The sequence below is a fragment of the Peromyscus californicus genome, unplaced genomic scaffold (assembly GCF_007827085.1).
Source record: "Peromyscus californicus insignis strain IS unplaced genomic scaffold, ASM782708v3 Scaffold_17__1_contigs__length_78620276, whole genome shotgun sequence".
Classification (NCBI taxonomy): domain Eukaryota; kingdom Metazoa; phylum Chordata; class Mammalia; order Rodentia; family Cricetidae; genus Peromyscus; species Peromyscus californicus.
In genome coordinates this window covers 68,457,995-68,466,861 of record NW_026294469.1, presented here as the reverse complement: position 1 = coordinate 68,466,861, position 8,867 = coordinate 68,457,995, and the positions used below count along the sequence as shown (strand labels likewise).

General features: G+C 40.3%; 1 pseudogene; it reads right to left on the bottom strand.

Moving 5' to 3' along the window:
• Positions 1–6,472: 6,472 nt before the first annotated feature.
• On the bottom strand, positions 6,473–6,897 carry LOC128112502 (40S ribosomal protein S25-like; annotated as a pseudogene).
• Positions 6,898–8,867: the final 1,970 nt, after the last annotated feature.

The following is an 8,867-nucleotide window of genomic DNA, read 5'->3' as shown; positions in this document are numbered from 1 at the left end:
TCTCCTTCTGCCTTCCTGTTCTTTCTTTTCTCCTCTCTGTTAGTCCCACCTACACTTCCTGCCTAGCCACTGGCCAATCAGTGTTTTATTTATTGACCAATCAGAGTAATTTGACACACAGACCATCCCACAGCAGGTGGCGGTGCAGGCTCCTCATGTAGGCCTGTTCCTCACTGCCATCACATCTCCAGTTCTGCAAACCGTTCCGCTTCTCTTTCTCTCCCATCTCTCCACCACATGCTCCATCTTTCTCAGCTCTCCATCACATATTTGTTCATCCTAGTGGTGCCCACCAATGGGGTGTGTGCTTTGGCCATGGGGCCAGGGCAGGTGTTTGGGTTGTCCCTTGTTTTATTGATCTTAGCCATTTTGACATGTGTAAGATGAAATCTCAAAGTAGTTTTGGTTTTCATTCCCCTGGTGACTAAGGATGTTGAACGTTTCTTTAGGTGCTTCTCGGCCATTTGAGTTTCCTCTTTCGAGAATTCTCTGTTTAGATCGGTACCCCAATTTTAATTAGGTTACTTGTTTTCTTGATATCTAGTGTTTTTTTTTTTTTTTTTTTTTTTTTTTTTTTTAGTTCTTTTGGATATTAACTCTCTATCAGATGTGTAGTTGGTAAAAATCTTTTCCCATTCTGTAGGCGGCTGCTTTCTCCAATGATGGTGTCCTTTGCCTTACAGAAGCTTCCCAGTCTCATGAAGTCCTATTTATTAATTGTTGATATTAGTACCTGTGCTGTGTTCTGTTCAGAAAACTGTTGTTCAAATTTTAAATGATCTTATAATAAAAAACCCAGAGCCAGATATCAAGGTGGAAGCTAAAAGATCAGAGAAGCAGAGCAAGCCACAGCTATTACCTCACCAACTCCACGAATCCTCTGATTGATATCCTTTGAGTCCTCATCTGAAAGGGTCTCAGCTGAACTGCTGCTTAGTTCCTGTCTCCTCATGCCTTATATACCATTCTCCACTCAGCCATGTCACTTCCTGGGATTAAAGGCATGTGTGTTTCCCAGTACTGGGATTAAAGGTGTGTGCCACCACGGCCTGGCTGTTTCCAGTGTGGCCTTGAACTTACAGAGATCCAGATGGATCTCTGCCTCCCGAGTGATAGGATTAAGGACGTGTGCCACCACTGTCTGGCCTCTATGTCTAATCTAGTAGCTGTCTCTTTCCTCTGATCCTCAGGCAAACTTTATTAGAGTACACAACATATCCCCACAGAAAGTCTTTTCCCCATGCCAATGAGTTCAAGGCTATTCCACACTTTCTCTTCTATCAGGTTCAGTGTATCTGGTTTTATGTTGAAGTCTTTGATCTACTTGGACTTGAATTTTGTGCAGGGTGGTAAGCATGCATCTATTTGGATTCTTCTACAAGAAGCCATCCAATTTGACCAGCACCATTTGTTGAAGATAGTGTCTTTTTTTCCCCAGTGTGTATTTCTGGCTTTTTTTTTTTTTTTTTTTTACAAAGATCAGGTATCCAAATGTGAGTGGATTTATGCCTGGGTCTTCAGTTCAGTTCCATTGATTAACATATCTGTTTTGTGCCAATACCATGCTGTTTGTATTACTATAGCTCTGTAGTACAACTTGAAATTGGGAATAGTGGTACCTCCCACAGGTTTATTATTATTATTATTATTATTATTATTATTATTCAGGATTATTTTAGCTAGCCTGTGTGTGTGTATGTGTGTGTGTTTCATTGTCCTTTCACCATCTGTGAAGAATTGTGTTAGAATTTTGATGTCAATTGCATTGAATCTGTGAATTGCTTCAGGTAGGATGGGCATTTTTACTATGTTAATCCTACCGATACATGAGCATGGAAGATCCTTCCATCTTCTGTTGTCTTCTTCAATTTCTTTCTTCAAAGACTTGAAGTTTTTAATCATACAAATCTTTCCCTTACTTGGTTAGAGATACCAAGGTATTTTAATATTATTTGAGTCTACTGTGAAAGGTATTGTTCCCCTGATTTCTATCTCAGTCCATTTGTCATTTGTATGTAGGACAGATACTCATTTTTTTGTGAGTTAATTTTGTGTCCTGCTACTTTTCTGTAAGTGTTTATCAGCTTCAGAAGTTTCCTGACAGAATTTTAGGGCCACTTATATATACTATTATATTATCTGCAAATAAAGATACCATTACTTCTTCCTTTCCAGTTTGTATCCCCTTGATCTCCTTTAGTTGTCTTGTTGTTCTAGCTAAGACGTCAATTACTATATTGAATAGCTGTGGAGAGAGTGGACAACCTCCTCTTGTTCCTGATTTTAGTGGACTTGCTTTGAATTTCTCTGTATTTAAGCTGATGTTGTGAGAAAAGAATTAGAACAGTAGTTTCTAAAAAAAAAGAAAGGTTTATAAGAAAAGGGCATGAAAGAAGGTGTGGTTCATCATAAACTGTAGTAAACAATACCAACATTGAACTCTGAAGACAATACAGTTTGAGGGAAATGATAAGCTGTGGAATTTAAAAGAACTTAAGGATGGGATAGCTGTGAAAGCCAGGAGCATCAGAGTCCCAAATATATCAACAGAACTCCTTGATCACCTCATTAAGTAGAAAAGGGCAGGCTTTGTGGGGGCAGTTTCTTCAGAGCATTGGACATTGAAGTAAGACTTCCAGGCTACTAGGGTGGAAAGGGAACAATGGCTGAGAAATCTGTGGTAGAAAATGTTAGCTTATCTTTTAGAAAATTTAGCTATAAAGAAAGGTGTTTAGAGGGATACTCTGATCTTTAGAAATAACATTTAGGCTTGAAGCCATCTAAATATAAAAATAACAACTATAGGAACGTGAGAATTAGTGTTGAAAGGAGGTACCAACCACAGACAAGAGGCCAAGTGAAGGACAGAAGTGGGAGGGTTTGCCCTGAAGCGAGGTTGCTTGTAAAATAGGTCACAGTGGAAGAAATTATTCCTGTGTGTGAGTGAGGGTGTGTGTGTGGGGGGGTTTGAGGGAGGGAGAAGGAAACAGAAGGGAGAGAAGGAGGAAGGGACACACACACACACACACACACACACACACACACACACACACACACAGAATCACAAGATCGTGTACTTGATGGCAGGAGTTTGTAAGAAAGTGAGGTAAAGAACAGACGGTAACTCCAGTTTCCTGGGATCCATAAATGACTTGAGGTTTATTGCATTGTCAAGAATTCTGTACTATGCTAAGTGATGTTTCTTTGATTAAATGAAGTAGATTTACTCCTTACTTGTTACTCTTGGCAGTCCAGTTTTCATCAAGATTGTACCCACCCTTCCTTCCAACTAGACTTTCCTACAAACACAACATGTCCCTGGAGCTGCATCTCAGTGAGGGCTCTTTGCTGCTGCATCTGTCAAAGCTTCAGGTATCACCTAGGCATCTCTGCCCAGACCTCCATTCATTTGCTTCTGACTGTCTACTCTTTACCTGTGCGGCGAGCCACACCCAGATGAACCTTAGGTTTCCTTTTACATTTCTGTACCTGTAGATTAGACAGTTAGCAGCCTCCTTTGTTGTTAGAAGAAGAAGCAGAAGAAGAATGTACCACGTAGAAGTAGTCTAATGTAATACTTTTAATTTAAAAATATTAAAAAGAGAATATATGAGGAAAGTGACATTTTAATAGTATAAAAACAGTAAACAAACATTCCATTTGAGCCAAGAAACACAGTCAGTCAATGTATGAATATAGAGTAATCATGTCTATGAATCCATCTTTGGGCTTCTATGCAGAAGGATGGAATTGCAAGACATTCAGAAATTAAATTGATCTTTTTTTGTGATCAAAGAAGATGTTTTGAGTTTAAAAAAAATGGAAAGTTTGACAATCCAGCACCCCTTCATGGTAAGTCTTGGAAAGATCAGGGATACAAGGGATATGCCTAAACATAATAAAGACAATATATAGCAAGCCAATAGTCAACATCAAATTAAGTGGAAGGAAACCCAAAGCAATTCCACTAAAATCAGGGACAAGACAAAGCTGTCCACTCTCTCTACCTTCAGTGAAGTGGCTTCATACAAAATTAACTAAAAAAATCAGTAGCCATCCTATATACAAATTATAAACGGACTGAAAAAGAAATCATGGAAATAACATCCTTCACAATAGCCACAAATAATATAAAATATTTGGGGTAACTCTAACCACGGAAGTGAAAGACCTGCATGACAAAAACTTCAAACTTTTTTTTTCCCCACGCCCCCCCTAAACTTCAAACTTTTTAAGAAGGAAATTAGAGAGATATTAGAAGATCTATCATGCTCATGGATCTGTAGGATTAATGTAGTAAAAATTGTAATCTTATCCAAAGCAATCTACAGATTCAATGCAATCCCCATCAAAATTCTAACACAATTCTTTACAGACCATGAGAGACCAATACTCAACTTCATATGGAAAAACAAAAAACCCAGGATATCTAAAACACTCCTGCACAGTAAAAGAACTTCTGGAGGTATCACCATCCCTGATATCAAGCTGCACTACAAAGCAACAATAATAAAAAAAAGCCCACATGGTATTGGCATAAAAACAGACAGATTGATCAATGGAATTGAAGTCAAGACCCAGAAGTAAATCCACATACCTATGGATGTTTGATTTTTGACAAAGAAGCCAAAATTTATACAATAGAAAAAAGAAAGCATCTTCATCAAATGGTGCTGGTTTAATTGGATGCCTGCATGTAAAGAATGCAAATAGATTAATATCTATCACCCTGAACAAAACTCAAGTCCAAGTGGGTCAAAGACCTCAACATAAACCCAGATACACTGAACATGACTGAAGAAAAAGTGGGGGAATAGTCTTGAATGCATTGGCACAGGAGACAACTTCCTGAACAGAACACCAGTCATGTAGGCACTAAGATTGACAGTTAACAAGTGGGACCTCATGAAACTGAAAAGCTTCTATAAGTCAAAGGACACTGTTAATAGGACAAAAAGGCAGCCTACAGAATGGGAAAAGATTTATATCAACTCCACATCTGACAGAGGGCTAATATCCAAAATATATCAAGAACTCAAGAAACTAGATGTCAACAAACTAAATAACTCAATTAAAAATGGGGTACAGATCTAAACAGAATTCTCAACAGAGGAATCTCAAATGGCTGAGAATCACTTAAAGAATTGTTCAACAACCTTAGCCATCAGGGAAATGCAAATCAAAATGACACTGAAATTCCATCTTGCACCTGTCAGAATGGCTAAGATCAAAAACACAAGTGACAGCTCATGCTGGAGAGGATGTGGAGCAAGGGGAACACTTCTCCACTGCTGATGGTAGTGCAAACTTGTACAGCCTCTTTGCAAATCAACATTGTGGTTTCTCAGAAAATTGGGAATTGATCTAACTTAAGACCCAGCTATACCACTCCTGGGCATATACCCAAAGGACACTACACCCTACCACAAGGACACTTGCACAACTATATTCATAGCAGTTTTATTTGTAATAGCCAGAAACTGGAAACAACCTAGATATCCCTCAAATGAAGAATGGATAAAGAAAATGTGGTACATTTACACAACGGAGTATTACTCAGCTATTAAAAACAGTGACATCAGGAAATTTGCTGGCAAATGAATGGAACTAGGAAAGATCATCCTGAGTGAGGCAACCCAGACTCAGAAAGACAAATATGATATGTACTTACTCACAAGTGAATATTAGCCATAAAGTAAAGAAGAACCATACTACAATCCACAGACCCAGAGAAACTAAGTAACAAGGAGGGTTTGAGTGGGTGGGGTGCATGAATCTCACTGTGAAGGAGAAATAAAATGAATGTTGCCAGTAGATGGGGGAAGGCCCCAAAAGGGGAATGGGGATAGGAACAGGAGGGATCAGGTGAGGGGAGGGTAGAGGGAGAGAGTATTGGGAGAGGTAACGGGAATCTGGGGGCATCTGTGGGATGAACTAGAAACCTAGAACAATGGAAACTCCCAGGAACCAATTAGGGCAACCCTAGCTAAGACTCCTAGCAATAGGGGATACAGAGTCTGAAATGGCCATCTTCTATAACCAGGCAAGACTTCCAGTGGAGGGACTGGGACACCAACCCAGCCACAAATCCTTCAACCTCCGATTTTTCCTGCCCACAATATGTGCTGAGGTAAAGATGGCACAGAAATTGTGGGAGTGACCTACTAATGACTGGCACAGTTGGAGACACATACCCTGAAAGGGAGCTCCCCACTGAGGACCAGGACCCAGAGCCAGGATACCACAGAGACCTAGAATAGAACCAAACACAAATGGAAAAAAAAGCCAATGAAATGATTCTGTTATACTCATAGATTGGTGCTTAGCCTGTCATCATAGAGGCTTCACCCAGGAACTGATAAAAACAGATGCAGAGATCCATAGCCAAACATTAGGTGGAGATTGGAGAATCCTGAGGAAGAGGAGGAGGAAGGATTGTAGGACCCAGTGGTATCAAGAGTTTTTTTTTTTTTTTGATTTAATAAAGTTTTATTTTTCCAAATGTACAGCTGATTGAATCTGTTCAAGATCTTCGCCAGCAGCTGGGGCATCTCCACCCTTTGTGTTTCTGGTGTAAATTACTTGGGCTCTGTGCTTTGAAACCAGCTTGATTAAGTCCTTTACTAAGTAGTTCCTGAAGGGCTGCCCGGGCCAAAGAACCGCGAATCTTCAGTCTCTGGGAGACCACAGCTGGAGTGATGAGCTTGTAGTTGGGAACCTCCTTACAGAGTTTGTCGGATGTAGCTTTGTCAAACAGGACCAGATTGTTGAGCTTGTCCCGAACTTTGCCTTTGGACCACTTCTTTGTGGCCTTGCCACCAGACTTACTTACTGGGTCTTTGTCTCTTTGGCCGACTTTCCGGCATCTTTCTTCTTCTTGTCATCCTTGGGCGGCATGATGAAGCGCGGAGAGTGGCGACGACCACTGCCGCCTCCCTAAGATGTCGGAAAAAAAAAAAAAAAGAGAAAACCACAAGAAAACCCACAGAATCAACTAACCTGAGTTCATAGGGACTCACAGAGATTGAAATGACAACCGGGGGAACTACAAGGGACTGACCTAAGCCCTCTGCATATATGTTACAGTTGTGTAGTTTGATCTTCATGTCAGACTCCTAACAGTGAGAACGAGGGATGTCTCTGACTCTGTTGCCTGCTTTTGAGACCTTTTTTCCTTCTGGTTGGTTGTCTCATCCAGCCTTAATAGAAGAGGAGGTGCCTAGTTTCACTGCAACTTAATATACCAAGGCTAGCTGATAACCATGGGATGCCCACCTGTATTAGGAGAGAAACAGTGGAGGAGGAGTGGATGGTGTGGAGGAGAGGTCAGGCAAGGAACTGGGAAGAGGGGAGGGTGTTATAGGGAAGGTAAACTTTAGTTAGGATGTAAAAACAAAAAATAAACAAAACAAAACAAAAAAATGGAAAGGAGAAGGGTCACGAAAGTTTATTTTAGTCATGTTTAATGAATGTAATTTTCCCAGGTCTAATTTGAGAATAGTTAGAGCTTATTAAGAAAGTTAACAGTTACTACTGTAATATAATTCACACAGAGAAACACAAGCCAGTGTTCACCAATTATTGAACTGTATAAATCTAGGCCCATATTTGAAATGTATTTAAAAGTTGGGCCTCGTTGTGATAATTCCCATTGTAAGCAAAATATCCATTTCAAATCTAGCTAACCTCTGAAACTTGAAAATGTTAATTGGTACTCAGTAAAGTGATTTTCTTCTGTCTTTTCAGTGTGTATGAAACCTTATTGATGACCACACAAATCAGGCCAGTTTTCTTTCATATGTAAACATTGTGGTGGTTTAAATAAAAATGGCCCCCATAGGCTCTTAAGAAATGGCACTATTAGGAGATGTGCCCTTATTAGAGTAAGCATGGCCTGGTTGGAGGAAGTGTGTCCCTGGAGGTGTGCTTTGAGGTTGCAAATGATCAAGCCAGACCCAGTTTCTCTCTATTCCTGCCTATCCAGATGTAGAACTCTCAGCTCCTCCAGCACCATGTCTGCCTGCATGCTGCCATGCTTCCTGCCATGATGATAATTGACTAAACTTCTTAACCTGTAAGCCACCCCAATTTCTCCTTAGATCTAAGGCCTGATTCATGAGATTGTAACCCATACCTGACACTGTTAAAGAGACCAAGAATTTGTGGCTAGATATGTTATAGGTCCTAAGGTTAGAGACCTCAATACTATTATTCTGCTAAATAGACCTAGTATTAAAATGACTCCTAATGACTTAAACTGCTATACCCATAGATCAGAGCATCTCTCAGCTCTCATCACAGAAGCTTATCCTTGCATTAGATTGCAATTAACACAGACTCTTTCGTGGTTTGAATAAGAAAGGTCTGCCATAGTTTCAGGTATCTGGACAGTGGGCCTTTGGTGGTACTGTTTGAGGAGGTTTAGGAGGAGCAGACTTGATTGAGGGAGTGTATCACTGGGGATGGGGTTTGAGATAAAAACAGTCCCACTATTTCAGTGCTGCTGTAACTGCTGATCATTGCCACAGTTCTCTTCATGATGGGCTCTTCTCCCTCTGGAACTTTAAGAACAAATAATAAACTCTTTCCATAATATAAACTGCCTCGGTCATGGTGTTTTTTAAACACAGCAATGGAAAATTCCAACTCTTTGCTGGTCGGGTGCAGAGAATAAGAGACTGTGGAGTTCTCAGACTTAAATGGGACACATATATTACATCCCTCCCCTCACGGCTCAAAGATCTGCATGAAAGAGGGGTGCAAACATTGTAGGAGCCAGAGGTGAAGGATTCCTCCAAGGAAAGTCTTTTCTAGAGACAACAGGGTCATTGCACGCGAACTCACAGCCATTCTGACAGCATGCACAA